At 39.6% G+C, this 18,018-nt stretch overlaps 1 protein-coding gene and 1 pseudogene across 2 annotated transcripts in view; both read left to right on the top strand.

The window, feature by feature from the left end:
* The window catches only part of Znf385d (zinc finger protein 385D), a 948,781-nt gene that overhangs the window by 472,983 nt on the left and 457,780 nt on the right, over nucleotides 1–18,018 (top strand). The gene's annotated exons all lie outside the window — the stretch shown is intronic.
* On the top strand, nucleotides 13,897–15,051 carry LOC125391539 (ribosome production factor 1 pseudogene; annotated as a pseudogene).

Raw genomic sequence — 18,018 nt, 5'->3', positions numbered from 1 at the left:
TTCCAGTCATGGAAATTAGTATGCTCTTCTGACTTAGAAGTCAGACTGTGTACAGGCCTGGCTATGAGACTTTATTAATAAGATTTTATTAAATCTGACAAGGACAGTGTTAACACTGATGCATTCAGGATACTTGATCTGTCTTCATTCCCAGGAGCACATTGCTGCCTGCAGTGTAGATGCCACCCTTCTTAAACTGAGGTTGCTTAGGGACTTCAGCACCAGCTCAACTGATGATGAAGGCCAAGGATTATCAAGTAGAGTAAGCAGCTTATGAAAGTAATCAATGCCTTATGCATTAACTTGTCTAGTGAAAGTATTTACCTAAGATGAATAGCTTATGTGGAGGTTGTCAGACCACAGCTTGCAGGGCCCAGCCCTGCATTATTGTTCATATGTGACTGTATTTCTATGACAATGGTAGCATTGGGTAACTATGACAAAGACCTTATCACTACAAGGTCCAGCATGTTACTACCCAGATCTCTATAGAAAAACATGTGCTGACATATCAGAACCAATTTCTCCTTAGTGGCAGTTTGCAACAAGGTCTCCCTCTATAGCTAAGTCTAGCCTGGAACTCATGTCACCCAGGCTCACCCCAAATTTGTACCGTCATTGTTGCTTCTCTGAGCTGGAAACTCAACCATCATGCTCAGGACACCAATCTCTGCCATTAACCCTGTTTCCTTTCTCCCAGTTGTCAGTGAACTATTTCAATGTTCATTGAACGTCATCATTTTTAACTCAAAAAGAGCCTCTAATTTAGTGAAAGTTTCTGTGTCCCCCAAAAATATGTCCCAAGTTTCTCCTTCTCCTTTTAGAGCTTTTTGACTTTTCAAGTCAGACTGTGTCTGAAATGATTTCCCATTTCAGCAGGATGCAGAGCGTGACATCCTCCTTGTCCCAGGGAAGTAAAGCATACATAATGTATGAGGCTCCATGAAGATCTGAGCTTTGAATACACAATTGCACTTTGGGCTTAAAATGGAAAGTGCCACATTTGGAAGCAACTCGAAGTTTCCCAAAATATTTGTTTGCGCCGTTCTAATTTCAATAATTAACATATGGATTAAAACATTCTTTTTTCTTATCTCCCAATTCCAGCAGGGAGGTCAGGACCTCATAACTGCAAGGTAGAAAAGGAAAAGTGCCTTTAGTACATCTCCATTCACAGCCCGCTGTAATGTTTCAGGGCCAGCAAGACCAAAGGAAGAAGCACCCTTTGGGAGGCTGAATAAAGGACCTGCACCTTAACATGGTCATACTCATTTCTTATTCTAAATTCGATTGATGTCCTGGTCCCCAGCTACTGATGGGCACATGGAAGAGAAGCAGTCATGGGTGCCATTTACATGGCCTCACAATCAGGGTGACTGCTGTCCTCTCCTTTGGTTCTCACTCTTCCTCTGCTTTGCTCTATCCAAACCAGCTACTTAAGGGGAAAGACAAACCTACACATGAATAAGCCTGGACTTGAACTTTTGGCCTCTCCATGGGCTGTTTCTGGCTCAGAACTTTCTTCCTGGGGCAAAAGTATCTACAGATAGAGTAGAAACATACTTTTGCTAAGGAAATTCTTTGAACCTTTGCAGTCTCTTGGGACCAAAATACTTCATAACTGGTCTCCAGGTTTCATCTCTTACCTGCTTCCTCATTATAGAAATGGTAAAGTTTAATTTTGGCAGAGGTGCTCCTTAAAAGGATTCCTTCTTTCAACCTCAAATGGCAAAACTGACCCTATGTATCTGACCCTATAACTATATGTAGGTAGAGACTGATATCTGCTGTCCTGGCTTTGGGATAGCAAATCCTTTCCAAGATTGCTTGAGATGAAACAGTGGCCTATACAGTCAAAGAAAGCATCAACTACATGGCGTTCAAGGATTGGTCCCATTACCTGGCCGCTGCCTCTGTGTAGAGAGCAACAGAGAGCTACAGCATAGAAGAGAGCTGAACGAAGCATAAGATTCAGGAAGACCATCTGCTTAAATGATGAGATTAGAGATAGAATACTTACAAAGCCTATTTAAAATCATCCATGCTATTGGTCGATTTTGGTTGTTATACCCAAAGCACCATAAACTGAGTGGCTTAAGAGCAACATACATCTATTTCTCACAGTTCCAGATTAAATGACCAGCAGATAATTTATACAGTATTGGTTCTTTCCTCACTCCATGCCTTCAGACTGTCCTGTGGCAGAAGAGACAGGGAAGCTCTCCAGGACTTCTTTATGAGGACATGGATTTTTTTTGCACTGCTTTATTTTTTTTGGGGGGGGATACAAGAGATATAAAGATGCCTGTCATAATACACAGAACTTGTACACCATACTGAAGGGTCTGTTGTATTCCTTATTACTTGACAGCAGATGTTAAAACACTTGAAGCCTCTTCATCATCTTAGAACTTCCCAGATTGCCTTTGGTTAAATGTTTTTCTATTGCTGTAACAAAATACTTAATATAAATATTGAATGAGGGAAGACTGTTTTGGCTCAAGGTTTCAGAGCATCGCTGCATGATCTGCTCTCTTGTTTTAATATGTTTGATGAGCAAGGCATTACACCAGGAAGTAGAGGGCAAGAATGAGTTATTTTCATTTCAGTCAGAATCCCAGTGTCTCTGTCCACACACAATGATTTGATTTCTTTCCACTGGATTTCACCCCTTTTATAATTATTGCTTTTTATTATTTTAATGAATTTTTAACTTTAAGTATATTTTGATAATATTCTTCCCTTCCCCCAATTCTTTGCAGATCATCCCCTCTCCCTACACATCCAAATTTAAATTCTTTCTCAAAAAACAAATAAACACCCAATACAGCAACAACACCCCCCAAAATAAAACAAACCCAGAAAAAACATAAAACAGCACACAAAAAGATAAAAGACAAAACCACCACCAACAAAAATACCAAACTGTGGACTCTACCTCTTAAAGACTTCTGCCCTTCCCATACCTTCTCAGGATGGTACCAACTTTCATGAGGGTTGTTTTCTAACCAAGTTATATCATGTTACTTAAAGTATTATTTGTACTTCATGCCACTGATTTTTTTCTAAAGACTTTGAGAGAAAGAGTCATTTAGATTCTATTTCTAGGTTTCCTTTGAGAAAATATTTTAAGGACGTTGCCTCATAGTCCTTCCACGGCTATTTATGAATTCTTGTGAGCTGGTGGCTCTCCAGAACCATCTTTCCCTGCTTGTGTCTGTGCCTTGGGAAACTGAGCTTTGGTTTGAGCCTTGGACTCTGCTGAACACTGTTTTCCATTGTGTTTGGAGAGAAGGTATCACTGGAAAGAGAGTTGAAGCAGAGACAGCAGAGGTCAGGGTGCATATTTTTGCTGCTTCGTTGCTTCCAGCGATGGGATTGAGGCTCCACTCACTCCTTACCGAATCATGTGTCTTGCCACTGCCCTCCTCCATAGAGTCAGGTGTCACAGAGTTTTGGTTGTTAAGCTTCCTAATTGCTTCTTGATTGATTGAGATCATAAGGACTCCCTGTCACATGGTTGCTAATTTTTATGTGTCTAAAATTCATCAAAGATTTACTGATTTTCTGCCAGACTTTTCTACAGAAAAGTAAAATTTTGCTACTGTGTCTATTTGAATAAAATTCTATTTTCTCTGAAACCTGAACAATGTAACCATGTGCTAAGCACATTTCCCAGTCAGAGGACAGACGGTGCAGAGCATCAAGGAAAACCTGGACTTTGTGAAACTGCATTCTAACCCAGGAAACCAATAAGGTACAGAAGTAGATAGGACCACCGCAAGGTGGTGCTTAAATATAGTCTGTTTAGTGATGCTTTTAGGTGGCATGACATAGGGCAAGTGTGTAAGGTCTGAGACCAGGCTACTAGTTTTGTTTGTTTGTCTTGCTGTTTCCCAGGCAGGCCTTGAGCTCCAAGTCTTCCCAGTTAAGTCTTCTATCTCCAGAGTGGTACTCACTGTAGTGGCTACTGTGACTACAATGTATTTATCTGTGAAAAAGCATCTTGGCATTTGAATAAAATTATTGGAATTAGATATTACTACACTCAGGAAAACATCCCAGATGTAGAAGAGTCAATAGTGAATGTTTTTTCCTCATATGTAGAATGTAGATTTACACACACACACACACACACACACACACACACACACACACACACACACTTGGGATTGAGTAGGTTAAGTTTAGACCATGGTAGTAGGAAAGGAGTCATCAGAGGAGTGAGAAAGAAAGGTCTTAATGGGAGACAATTGTGAAAAGGTATGACTTGGAAACCAAGAAGTGGTCCCAGGAAGAAGGAAGATGACTAGTAAGATAGGGGAGGGGGCTTGAGTGGTGAAGTTGGGGGTAGGGAAATCCACAAAGACAGTGTCTAAGAGTTCCATAATAAGCCACTTAGAGTGGTTCGCGGCTTCAACCCCAGCTCTTTGGAATCAGAAGCAAGAAGATTGCTCTGAGTTCAAGACCAACCTGGTCTGCATAAAGAGATCTAGGCCCTTCCGATCTACATAGTGAGACTCCATCACACAAACAAATAAATAAGTAAATAAATAAGTAAAGTAAGTAAGTAAATAAGTAGAATCTTTAGTGACTGGCGAGGGCACAGCAGTTACGAGCTCTTCCAGAGGACCCTGGTTAAATTCCCAGCACCCACATGGCAACTCACAACTGCCTGTAACTCCAGTTGCAGAGGACCTGTCACCCTCTTCTGGCCTCCATGGACACTGCATGCATGCGGTTCACAGACATATGAGCAAGCAAAACACAGATATGAAAGGATAATTTATAAAGAAAGGCTTTACTTTGTATTCTAATTTTATAAACTAATAAACACGAAAACAAAGAGCACTAAATATATGATGTATGAAGAGAAGACATCCACGGGACAGCGACTGTGACTTAGAAACTATTTCTGCTGTGAGCAGAACTCATCCTAGGGCAAGCCTAGAATAACATGCACAAAGAACCTGACTAACGCTTCCACTTGGGACCTGGATTTTAGTTTGATTCTTATTTCTCCTCTCCTCTCTTCATTTTGCCTCACCTCTTCACTCCCTCCCTCCTGCTTTCTCCTGCCGCCCCCTTCTCTCTTAGTTTTTTCTAAACAATCTCTTTGTCGCCTGCATCAACTTCTTTGCTGTAACCATACTTTAAGGACATGGACTCATTTACTAGCTCTTCACTGAGTGGATTGTGTTTGCTCAGCTCCATAAGAACAAAAGGAAACCCAAGTCATCTGTCTCAGGACGTCCTCCAGTAATCCAGGCAGAAGATGACAGTGACATTAACTGGGTGCAAAGATAGAAAAATGGCAGATCACTCTGGATATTCTGACTGCAGAGTCAATAGAACCCCTGAAGGAAGAGAAAACAGTCATTCTGGTTTAATAGTTTAATGACGTATGCCCATACAGAGTCATACTTAAAATGCAAAGTCTAGAATCTGCATATGAAAGAGACATGCTATTCGTCATTCTGAATCAGCATTACTTAGCTCAGTGTAAGCAATTTCTATTTTCATCTGTTTTCTTGAAGATACCATGGTTCCACTTTACACTTGAATACAACTCCAATATTTTAGGCAGAGTACTAGAAAGAACTGGACAGGTTGCAAAGGCAGCAAATGCTGAAGAAAAGCTTGATGTATATTACATGTGCTGTATAGGAAGTGTTGTTGACAAGTACGTGGAGATGCCAAAGAGGTAAATGCATTTAAAGTTCAGGAGAAAAAAATAAATGATAATCAGACCCTGAGGGGCTGACATTATAGGAAAGATGAGCAAAACTAACAAATTACAGGGTTTGTGGACTCTGCTAATGGTTAAAGTTAAGATGAACCAAACCAGAGAGTAAAGAGTGCTATTCAAACATGACTAGTGTGTGAGGAAGAGCACTGGAAGGCACTGATGCCAACATATGCAACAGAATACCCCATCCTCTGTGCCGTAGCTATTAAAGAATCCAAGGCTGGAAAATGTATGGCAGAAACATGTTAATTTTGACTCACAAATGAGGAAGTCAAAAAGCATGCTGCTGGTAGAGATTTTGGTACTATAGCAACCAGGCAGGCGTGCAGAAGGCTCAATAGGCACTTGTAAAAGAAAAAAGGCATGAGAGGCAGTTTCAATTTTCAAGCTACTCAAGATAAATAGCTCAGTCCTGAAGGATCTGGAACTCACTCTCCTGAGGGAAAAAAATATATAAATCACTAATCAGGACTTCATCATCCCTTAAAGTTCCTACCACCTCCCAACACTTGCAATCAGATTAACATTACATGATTTTGGTGGGTACAAACTACACCAGAACCATAGAATACCTCATGGGAATGAACTGTCTTTCAGATGGAATGAGGAACTTCTTGTCTCAGATAATGAGTAGTATGTAAGGGACAATCTTTTTCTTATGTTGGACTTCAAGGACACTGAAAACCAGGTGACAGACACATAGAACACTCTCAGATATACACTCCACGTGGAATATAAAATGGAAAGAAGATAAGGAAAAGCAGATAGGTGCCATGTGTTTGTAGATACACATGTTTATATAGTATATAGTGCGTGTATGTGGAGATCGGTGGGTGATAGTCAGATTTCAACCAGCACTATGTGGTTGTGTATTTTCACTATCTGTCTCTTCTAAAAACATGCAAGAAGAGAGAACCAAACTGAATTAACTTTATCATTCACTACAGTGATTGCTACAATGTGTTGTTATAAAAATTTAGATGTGGTACACATCATCCCATAACACTTAAAGCACATTCAGTATGAGTTTGTATAAGCTATGGCTTTTAGTGCACCATTAAAACAAGATTGCATTCTTTATCTATTCACGTCATTAAGACAACTTCAAGAAAGAAAATAGCAGGTGGAGGGGCACCACATATGGTCTGATATACATTTTATATGGACCATGTTTTTCTGACAAGTAAAGAAAAAACATAAAAATAAGAGAAGAAGACAGCAATGGAACTTAGATGCACAGCATTAAATCTCTGAAGTGCCAAGTGATACCTGAGCACCTTAGAGAGAAAGATGTAGAGCATAATAATTGCTGTCTCATGGAGAGATGTGTACCTGAATAACCATTAGGAGCAGTGTTGTTAACCTGGCACAAGAAGAAAAACCCATTGCATGTTCCCATTGCAATAGAAGCCTGAGCATGTGGGTTGGATGCCATTTTTCCTTCTACTGGCAAGAAGGAAAATGCTAGATGCACTGGTGAAGAATTATCTTAGGAGTACATAATAAACAAAGTCAAAAAGATTTATCAGAAAACCTGAAAAAATGTTCAAAATTCACTGGTTCTGCCTGACTCCAGTTTCAGCTGCCAGGCTCTGTGGCAGACTTGTTCCACACAGCTTGGTCTAGTTGGAAGAAATGGATGTTTCATTGACATTACAGGCAAACTGGGTGGCCAGGACATATTGGTTTGTTCACACACTGATTCAAGGAGAAAAGAGTGTGCAGAAAATAAAATTTAGAGCAGACGGAAGGTTCCCACTGTCATGCTATGGAGCATCGGTAGTTGACACTACCCAGATTTTCTATTTTTTACTTCTTGGGTTTAGTCTACCCAGATTGTAGAGCTCTGAATTAAATGTATATCTGGAGGATGTTTTTACATGGGCAATGCTCTTGATCTGCCATCTACACAAAGGCCTAGAATATTTTGCCATTTCTGAACAATCCACTGGATCTCTTCCCAGTGAGTAAACCAACACCCGTGGTCACCATTCTTCTTCTGTTACCTTGACATTGGTCTTGCCTTTCTTGAATGCCACAAAAGTGGGATCATATAGTATCTAGTCTTTTTTGATTTTTCACATAATACTAAACAAACAATCACCCAGCTGTATGCTGGCACTCTTTAACTTATGAGGAAATTAACTGAAATTAACCTGGAAATAAAATTACACAAGCCACAAGGTCAACACAAAGAACCGTGACTCAGAGTCCACTCCTCCTGCTCTGTATTTCACCACTTTGCTTGTCCTACTTGCTTCTCTGCATCTTATGTTTCTGTTTTTTTTTTAAATGTGTTCTTGGTTATCTGCTTAGTTCTTTATCATGTGACAACGTGACATTACAGAACTAAAACGGGTAAAACCACATTTTTTTTTTAAAAAAAGTAAGTTCAATATTACTTGAAAACCTCTAGTAATGCCATTCGTAATTGCCAGGGCTTTGATCACGGTAAGAGCAATGCAACGGTGTGGAGGTGGGTTGACTTGTAACCACACTTCTGAATTAGTAGCACACTCTTTATTTAAATTGTATTTTTTAACTTTAAAATATCAAATGGGAAAATACTTTTAAAACATATGCATTTCCCCCTCAGTGCTTTTACTGCCCATATACTGAAAATAATTGACCACAGCTATTTCTTACCATTAAAAATAAAATACATCCATACATAGTAAGAATCCATAACTACAATCACATCTGAATTTTAAAAGCAGTTGCTAACTTTTAGAATCATTACTCTGACTTTATCTTTCTCGTCTTAGTTTTTTCAGCTTCCATGAAAGTCTGATGTGTTGCTTGTTTGTTTATTTTTCTACCGTATGCTCCTGATCTGTAGGCCAGTTTGACCTCTATGTCTCTGTCCTCCTTCCTCAGCCTCTGAGTAACAGATTTCAAGCATGTGGCACCACGATAGGTTTGGTCTGACTTTTTCTAATGTATACAAAATGCTCATTGGCTTTGAGGGTGAGAAAGGAAAGATGAGGGACAACTGCACAGAGAGCTACTATGAGCCTGTAGGAGAAGAAACCAAAGACCAAAATGAAAGCAGACTGCTCCATAATTATTCTGGGTTTGGATCTGTGTCACTTTCTGTGTGAGATGACATTTTATATGTCATAATTGAACAGGGGCTTTAGGGGAAGGATTTTTAATTTTTAATTTAGATACAATTTCCTTCATGTCCCACTATTTCTAGCTATATTCCTTCAATTAAAACTTAATTATTTTATACTGGCCTCTACTACACAAAGTACTTCTTCAGCTCAAAACTTCTCATTTTATTCTCGCTCCTTTTTAGTCTGTGCTTAGTAATTACATGGCCATACTGTCCTAAATAGTATGGGAGAAATAACTGCATTACTGTTCCACTTGAGACCGTAATTACTGCTTAATCTTATATGACTCAGAACAGTGACATGTCTTCAGAATTCTTCTGAGAAAATAATCTTTGCCCAATTACCCATTTAGCACGATATTTGTTTGTTTCTGACTTTGATGACTCAGAAGTAAAAGCCATGTGAAATCAATAAGGCCCTGGGTCTAAAGGTGGCAGTTTTCAAACAGGATCTGTCTATTGCTGCCACTTAGGGAATCTCTTTTATGACTAAGGCTTGAAAACAGGGTTGAAATGTCCTGAGAGAAGCTGCCATGCAATTAATTGTACTTGTTGAAATGTCTGCCGTCTCTAAATTGCCTTGCAGCTGGAGACTCCTTAGAGAGGGTCCAGTTAAGTGAGGACACACAATGTTTCTCACATTTTTAGGAAACAAACTCATCCCCTGAGATGGAGCCGACCTGTTTTTGGTTATTCAACACCAAGTGTTGAAGCTGGTAACAACACTTACTTGATATTATTTCATTCACTCATCTATCCACCCTGGAAAGCAGTTTTGATAAGGAACAATTTCAAGCATTGGACAGACGAAAGGAAGAAGTTAAGAAGTTTTGGTGCTGTTGTCTGGAAGCATATTGTAAGAGGGACACTGAGACGCTGATGTAGGTATCTACTAGTGATGCGCGGTAGGAACTTCTCATAGTGCTGGAAAATGAGGGGAAACTCCATGGCCTTTTAGGCTGTGCAACTAGGAGGTCAGGGCAAGATTGAAGTTGATGTGTCTGAGAAATGACGATGTTTACCATGGGGCCCTAAGGATAGAGAGGGAACTAAAGCAAAATGGGAGAAGAGACACTAACTATTCTCACAGTCAAGCATGCCTTCATTCAAGTCGCAAAGGTAACATGGAGAAGGGTTTTCAAAGAACAGCAACACAGATAATAAAAATATCTGATAGTTAAAGCCACAAATGTCACTGCCATCCAATTGTAGGAGGCAGTTGGTGACAGTGGGGATTGTTAGAGTACTGGTGCCAATTCAGACATGTAACCTGTGGGGTGAGCTCTGCACAGGGCACTATGTGATGGATTGATTGTTAGAATTGGTTCATGATTTCTCAGCTCACAGGGTTCTTCTTGTCTATGATGGTGCTTCTTTTTCTCTTGTCCTTCTTTATCGTTTAGAAAAGGAAGGCTCACTTTTGTCCACCTGGAATCGACTATATACACCATTCTTGCAAAACTACCCAGAACACCAAGTCAAGAATGTTTAGAAATACTGGTGTGAGGGACATGGCCATGTCTGCTATACATTGTTATGGCTTTTCAGGAGGCTGAAGCAGAAGGAACCCTAGAGACCAATGAGTATCAGGCCAGCTTGGGCAGTATAAGGAAGCTTGCTTCTGGAAAAGGTTTTGGGGTCACTAATTAGGGAATAAGAAGTCAATTTGACAATTAGGTGGTTTCCAGTTCTCAGCAAGGTTGTTTAGACTACTGGCAACTAGGTCACAGTGGGCCTATGATTGTACAGTGACATCTAGTGACCTGGTTGCACTGAAAGGCTCCTTTTGTCTGTCTTCTGTTTATTCATGTGAATATAGTGCTTAGCTCTGGCACTAATAAACAAACAAAAAGTAAATAGAATTCACTTTTAATTATATCCTTGTGTTTTTAAATTTGTTGTTATGTGGTAGTTAATCAGATATCACTACTATTAAAATCACAGCATTTTTAATTTATAAAGGGGTGTGATCACAAGAGATTTTTATTTTTTTATTGATTTTTGATACGTAACTAGGTGAAAAGGTCAGTTTCTTTACCCATTGCTTGTTCAGGGAGACAAAGGATTAGATATCTTTTAGCATTGCAAATGTAGGTGCTCCAAAACCATGGGAATTTGTGTGGAGTTTGATTTTTCTGCACAGTGACTTAGGTGTGTCATACCCCGGTCACGTGTACTAACATGCATTTGAGGAGGCTGTGGGTCTTTCTATTCCACCACCATGTTTGAGTTCAAATTGTTCTACATCCTTGCTAATTCTTTCTATTTTCTATTGATCACATTTGTGCATGGTACCTGTGGAGTCCAGAAGACAGTACTAAATCCCTATTCTTGCCTATAATTTATTGTTATTGAGTCTAAACTATATATATATTTTAATTCTTGACATATTTATTTTTGTAGGATGCTGATGAGTGGATATGTTACTGATCATCTGGATCTTGGTGCTTGTCCTTATAGGATGCATTGTTCTTCTTTATTAGCATTTTGTTTAATTGAGTGCAAGCTGTGTAAATTTTACATTTTAAACTCTGTCAGTGAGGCAAAACCATTATTCTTTGGTCTGTTTATTATTCCTTTTAAGGCATTGCTTGTCTAGATGTCTGAAATGCTCAGCAGTGACTCTCAGAGCATTGATATGTCTTTTTGTGAGTTCTGTCCATTTTCTACTGTTAGGGTGTCTCATTCATATTCTCCACCCACTAGTGACCCTCTTACAGGCTATGGGACATATATTCGACAAATTCAATTTGTATGCATCCAAATGCTCAAGGACTTTGTCAAGCAAGATTGTATCACTGGCAATAAGTACACTTCTCCTTTAGAATGTTCTTCATTACAGATTTCGCTACCCCCGTGTATCACAGCCTGTTATCTCAGTTTATACTCTCCTTACTGTACTGTGTTCTATACAGCGTTCATGGTGTGAACACCACTGTGCTATATACCACCATGGTGTAGGTTCCATCATGAGACAATGACCGCCATGTTATGAATACTGCCATGGTTGGGAATATTGCAATGGTATGACTATTACTTGGTAGGGATATTATCTTACTATGAATAACACTGTGCTGTTAATGATGCAACAGTGTGAATATTGCTATGGTGTGATTGCCGCTATGGTATGAAAATCTCCAAAATGAGATTAATTTTGTTGTCTTTGTCTCCAGGATCAGTAGTCTATCTTTCTCTTTATATAACATTGGACAATAATTGCTTAATTTTCTGGTTATTTATAGAGAAGGACTATATTATATATTCTTTATCTGATCCAGGTATTTGATAAGGTATGTACTAAATTATCTGTTTACATCCATTAAACCTCTAAACCTAAAATGTAACATTCAGTTTTTTATCTGGGATTACAGGAATGAAATCACTAGCTTTTACTTTTTGCACATATTTAATGTCACAAAAGAAGATTTTAACATCTAGTGGAAGACATGCAAAGAAAATAAAAATATACAAAGTTTGCTTAAGAAATAGACAGTCAAGGAGTCTAGAGATGGGTCAGAAGTTAGAAACACTATCTTTTCAGAAGGCCCAGGTTTGGTTTTCAGACCCCACATGGTGACTCACACCTATCTACTAGAAATTCAGAATCAAGTCTCTTGCAAACCCTAAAATGAGTGAGATTAGCCTGTAATTTTCTTTCTTGGTTGTGTCTTTGTGTGGTTTTGGTATCAGGATAACTGTGGCTTCATAAAAAGAGTTTGGCAATGACTCTTCTGTTTCTATATTGTGAAATACATTAAGGAGTGTAGGTATTAGCTCTTCCTGAAAGTTCTGGTAGAATTCTGCATTGAAACCATCTGGCCCTGGGCTTTTCTTGGTAGATTTTTGATAACAGCTTCTGGAGGGGTTCCCAGGCCCAAGGAGAGGTCCCCAGATTGTTCCCTGGGCAGCAGAGGAGAGAGGGTGTCTGAACTGGCCTTGGCCCACAACCATACTGATGAATATTTTGCATGTCACCATAGAACCTTCATCTGGCGATGGATGGAGATAGAGACAGAGATACATATTGGAACACTGGACTTAACTCCCTAGGTCCAAATGAGAAGCAGAGAGAGGGAGACCGTGAGCAAGGAAGGCAGAACCAGAGGGAACCTTAATCCGACGATGGATGGAGATAGAGACGGAGACCCACATTGGAACACTGGACTGAGCCCCCAAGGTCCAAATGAAGAGCAGAAGGAAGGAGAACATGAAAAAGGAAGTCAGGACCGCGAAGGGTGCATTCACCCACTGATACAAGGGGACTGATCGAATGAGAGCTCACCAAGGCCATCTGGACTGGGACTGAACGAGCATGTGATCAAACCGGATTCTCTGAATGTGGCTGACATGGGGGCTGACTGAGAAGCCATTGACAATGGCACTGGGTCTTGTTTCGTCTGCATGGACTGGCTTTTTGGGATCCTGGTCTGTTTGGATGCTTACCTTCCTGGACCTGGAGGGAGGGGGGAGAGGAACTTGGACTTCCCACAGGGCAGGAAACCCTGACTGCTCTTGGAACTGGAGAGGGAGGAGGAGAGGGAGTGGGGGGAGCGGGAGGGTATTGGGAGGAGGGGAGGAAGTGAAAATTCTTATAAATAAATAAATAAGTAAATTAAAAAAAAAGAAATTCAGTTTCACGGGATCCAATATCCTCCTCCAACCTTAATGAACACTGTACCTATGTGCATATATAGTGCCCACGCAAATATGCAGGGAAATCACTCATAGAAACAAATAAATAAATCTTTAAAAAATAAGAGACAAAATTTTTTAGAAATATATTAGAAAATACAAAAGTCGCTTTAGAATTTAATCACAATGTGGTGGTTATCAGTTCATTAATGTGATAGGAATAGAAAGTGGAGTATTTGATGTACAGTTTGAATACACAGAATTCTACTTCAGGTTTAGAAAAGCTGTTATTTAATTGGTTAATGTCTCATTTTAGGGTCTGTCTTATATATTTTCCTTTTAATTAAAAGCATACTATATATTAGAGAAAATTCATCATGGTACAGAGGCAAACAACATGGCGAAAGCCGGCGAAAAAGTGTGTGGCTGGCGGGAAGCGAGGCTTGAAGAGGAAAGTTGCCGCCGAAGAGCCTCAGGAGGCGGGTGATGGGGCAATAAAGAGTGGGGCACAGCCACGGAAAGCGGCCGCCTCCCCCCACCCCCGGGCTTCAGTATCTCGGAGATTAAGAACAAATAGCTGCGACACTTGATGTTCACATGGTGGAAGCAGCAGCAGCGCAAGGAAAAGTTGGCAGCTAAGAAGAAACTTAAAAAAGAGAGAGGGGCTCTTGGTGATAAGGCTCCACCGAAGGCTGTTCCTAAGACCATTAACAACCAAAGAGTCTACGATGAAACCACAGTAGACCCCAACGATGAAGAGGTGGCTTATGATGAAGCTACAGATAAATTTGCTTCCTACTTCAACAGGCAGACATCTCCTAAGATTCTCATCACGACATCGGATAGACCTCATGGGAGAACAGTACGGCTCTGCGAGCAGCTCTCAACAGTTATACCAAATTCACACGTGTATTACAGAAGAGGACTGGCTCTGAAAAAAATTATTCCACAGTGCATTGCAAGAGATTCACAGACCTGATTGTTATTAATGAAGATCGTAAAACACCGAATGGCCTTATTTTGAGTCACTTGCCAAATGGTCCAACTGCTCATTTTAAAATGAGTAGTGTTCGTCTTCGTAAAGAAATTAAGAGGCGAGATAAAGACCCCACAAAACATGTTCCCAAGAAAATTCTGAATAACTTTACAACGCGGCTAGGCCATTCTATTGGACGCATGTTTGCTTCTCTCTTTCCTCATAATCCTCAATTTATTGGAAGGCAGGTTGCCACCTTCCACAATCAGCAGAATTACATCTTCTTCAGGTTTCACAGATATATATTCAAGAATGAAAAAAAAAGTGGGAATTCAGGAACTTGGACCACGTTTAACCTTAAAATTACGCTCTCTTCAGAAGGGAACCTTTGATTCTAAATATGGAGAATTTGAGTGGGTCCATAAGCCACGGGAAATGGATACAAGTAGAAGAAAATTCCATTTATTACATACGAAGGGAGTAGTAGTGAATTTTGCTGGATGGACCTGTCTTGAAAATCTCCGTAAATTACTTAACAAAGCACCCTTTTCAAAATGGAGTTTACTGATTTTATAAATCTTATATTTGAACAAAAGACCAGTTGTCATGAATTTCCACTGTTGGAATAAATAAATATAATTTTGCTGAGGGTCAAGAAAAAAGAACTTGGACTTCCCGTGGGGCAGGAGGCCCTGACTGTTCTTGGGACTGGAGAGGGAGGAGGGGAGGGAGTGGGGGGAGTGGGAGGGTATTGGAAGGAGGGGAGGAACTTGGACTTCCCATGGGGGCAGGAAGCTCTTGGGACTGGAGAGGGAGGAGGATAGGGAGTGGGGGGAATGGGAGGGTATTGGGAGGATGGCAGGAAGTGGAAATTTTTTATAAATAAATGAATAAATAAATAATAAAAAAAGAAAAAGAAAATTCATGCTGGCTGTATTTAGTAGTTTAATGTTAAAAGAAAAAATAAAAATCATGGCATATTTTGTAACACATTTAAATAAATAATTCAGACATGTGAACAGTGCTCATATGGGCTCATGATTTTAAAGCAGTTTAGAATTCCCTTCTTGTCATAGAAATATTATTCTTCTGAATATTATGAGAATAAATTACTCTGATGTTCATTAATATGTAACACAGCACAATACCTTGAACAGAAAGCATGTACTACATCAGTGCTGGCTCTGGCAGAGGTCAGACTGGTGGGCCTTCATAGCAGCATTACTCATGATAACTAGAACCTGGGAACAACCTGGATGCCCCTCAACCAAAGAATGGATAAAGAAAATGTGGTACATTTACACAATGGAGCACTACTCAGTGGTAAAAAATAGTAACATCTTGAAATTTGCAGGCAAATGTATGAATCTAGGAAAAAAAACACACACACACACATTAAGTGAGGAAGCCCAGACCCAGAAAGACAAACATAATATGTACTCACTCATAAGCAGCTTTTATACTAAAGCAAAGAAAAACCAACCGACAGTACACAACCCCAGAGAATCTGGACATCAAAGAGGACTCTAAGAGAGACATACAAGGTTCTACATAGGAAGGTGAAAAAGTCAAGATCTCCTGAGGAAATTGGGAGCATGGGGGTCACAGGGGAGGGTAGAAAAGGAGAGGGGAGGAAGGGAGAGTAGCAAAGAAAAATGTATAGCTCAATAAGAACAATAAAAAAAAGAAAACAAAGTATTATAGGTAGATTATAGTTAAGTTTTGACTGCTATGAGAAAGACCACCACTATGAGTAACTTGGGGGAGAAAGTTGTTTTACCTCACAGGTTACAGTTCTTCAGGAAGGGAAGTCAGGGAAGGACCCCAGAGGCAGAAACTGAAGCAGAGGCCTTGGAGGAGTTCTGCTTATGGGTTTGCTGTCCATGGCTTGCTCTCCCTGCTTTCTTAAAGGAAACCTCTGAGCTGAGTCTGCTCATGGCAGTCATCAATCAAGTAATTGTCCTGCATAGTTGTGCACAGCCCAATCTGAGGGAAACATTTCCTCAATGAGGATTTATTTCCTCTTCCCAGCTTGATCTGGGTTTGTGTTAAGCTTTCAAAAGTCCAGCCATCACAAGGTGACTGTGTATGTATCAATCCTAAGTACCAAAACCATTAGCAACAGTTGTTTTCATGTTTGAGAGTCTTATAAAATGCAAGGAAACAACCATACAGAAATATTTTCATACTGTTAATAAAATATTAAGAGAAGTCTTAAACGTGTTAAAGCAGTGGCATTTTGACAGAAGAAGGAGCTTTTGACTCTGAAGTGACAGTTATGTTCCAAAGCAGAGGAAGATGATCTCTAATTATTAACCAAGAATATGTGAGATCTTTTGGCAGATAGCATCCATTTTAGAGCTAGAGAAAATTACATTTAGAAAGCTCAATATTATTCGCTTTATGTCATTGGGTGATGGATGAAGAGTTCTATGATAACACAGCCAGTCTTCAAATTTCAAGGCTAACAAACCAGGTTTGAATCATTTACGGCTCATATATTGATCATAGATATAAGAGCATGGACCATTTGTATGGCAGCTACTCTGATTTGACCATAGTGTATACTCTGGGGATACATATTGTTTCAATCACAACTGTATCCTGTTAGGACTCTAAATACTAAACTCTCCCTTTAATGTAGTGACTATGCTGATTTAAATGCTCTAATTTTCTTTTCTAATTAATTAGTTAGTGTGTATGTGTGTGTGTGTATGCACATGAGTGCATGTGTGTTTGTATGTGCACATGAACATGTGTGTGTGTGTGTGTGCATGCTCGCACATGCACATGATACTAGCATGTATAGAGATCAGACAATAGCATGTGGAATTTGGTTCTCTTCTACAATGTGAACCTTAGGGATTGAGCTTAAATCATCTGCCTTGATATCAATCAAGCTTCTTATGCCTGGTTCACGTAGCCAGTTCATTAATATTCTAGCTTTTATATTAAGATTGGTAAACGTCTAGAATTCCTTTAAAATTATATTTGAAATTGTGGCCATTTAATTATCAGGTGACAGCTTTGGTGTTTATTATCATTGTGGTCAGATCATTGAGGTCAGAGATGAAAAGAACAGAAAGATTATGTTGTTTCATTGTTGCCCATTGTTAACAAGTTTGTTGATAACGCTGTTCTGAATCACAGCCATATGAGACTATAATGACAGGTCTACACGCCAAGTCCATGGATTTTGACAATGGAGACTGAAGTCTTGTAGGATGAGTTACAAGCAGCTCTTGAATGACTTCATAAGATAGGATCTTAGCCCCAGAGACCTGCTCCCATGCTACTGGGACTTGTCTCCTAGCATCAAACTAGAATGTCTAGAATGCATCTCTGCTTTTGCTGCAGAATTCTGGTGGCTCTGCACAAATTTATGGAGACAGTGTAGAAGGAAGAAACCAGGTAATAATTAGCTATTACACAGGTCCCCACATTTTTCAATATGTTCAGTGTAAACATATGACGCAATGCTGAAAAAAGTTCATTTAATTTTTTTAGCAGCTCAATTTGCAATCAAACATTTAACTTTAATAC

Source organism: Myodes glareolus, chromosome 5, assembly GCF_982192425.1.
Source record: "Myodes glareolus chromosome 5, mMyoGla1.1, whole genome shotgun sequence".
Classification (NCBI taxonomy): domain Eukaryota; kingdom Metazoa; phylum Chordata; class Mammalia; order Rodentia; family Cricetidae; genus Myodes; species Myodes glareolus.
The sequence above is the reverse complement of the archived record's forward strand: the minus strand, read 5'-3'. Positions and strand labels throughout refer to the sequence as shown.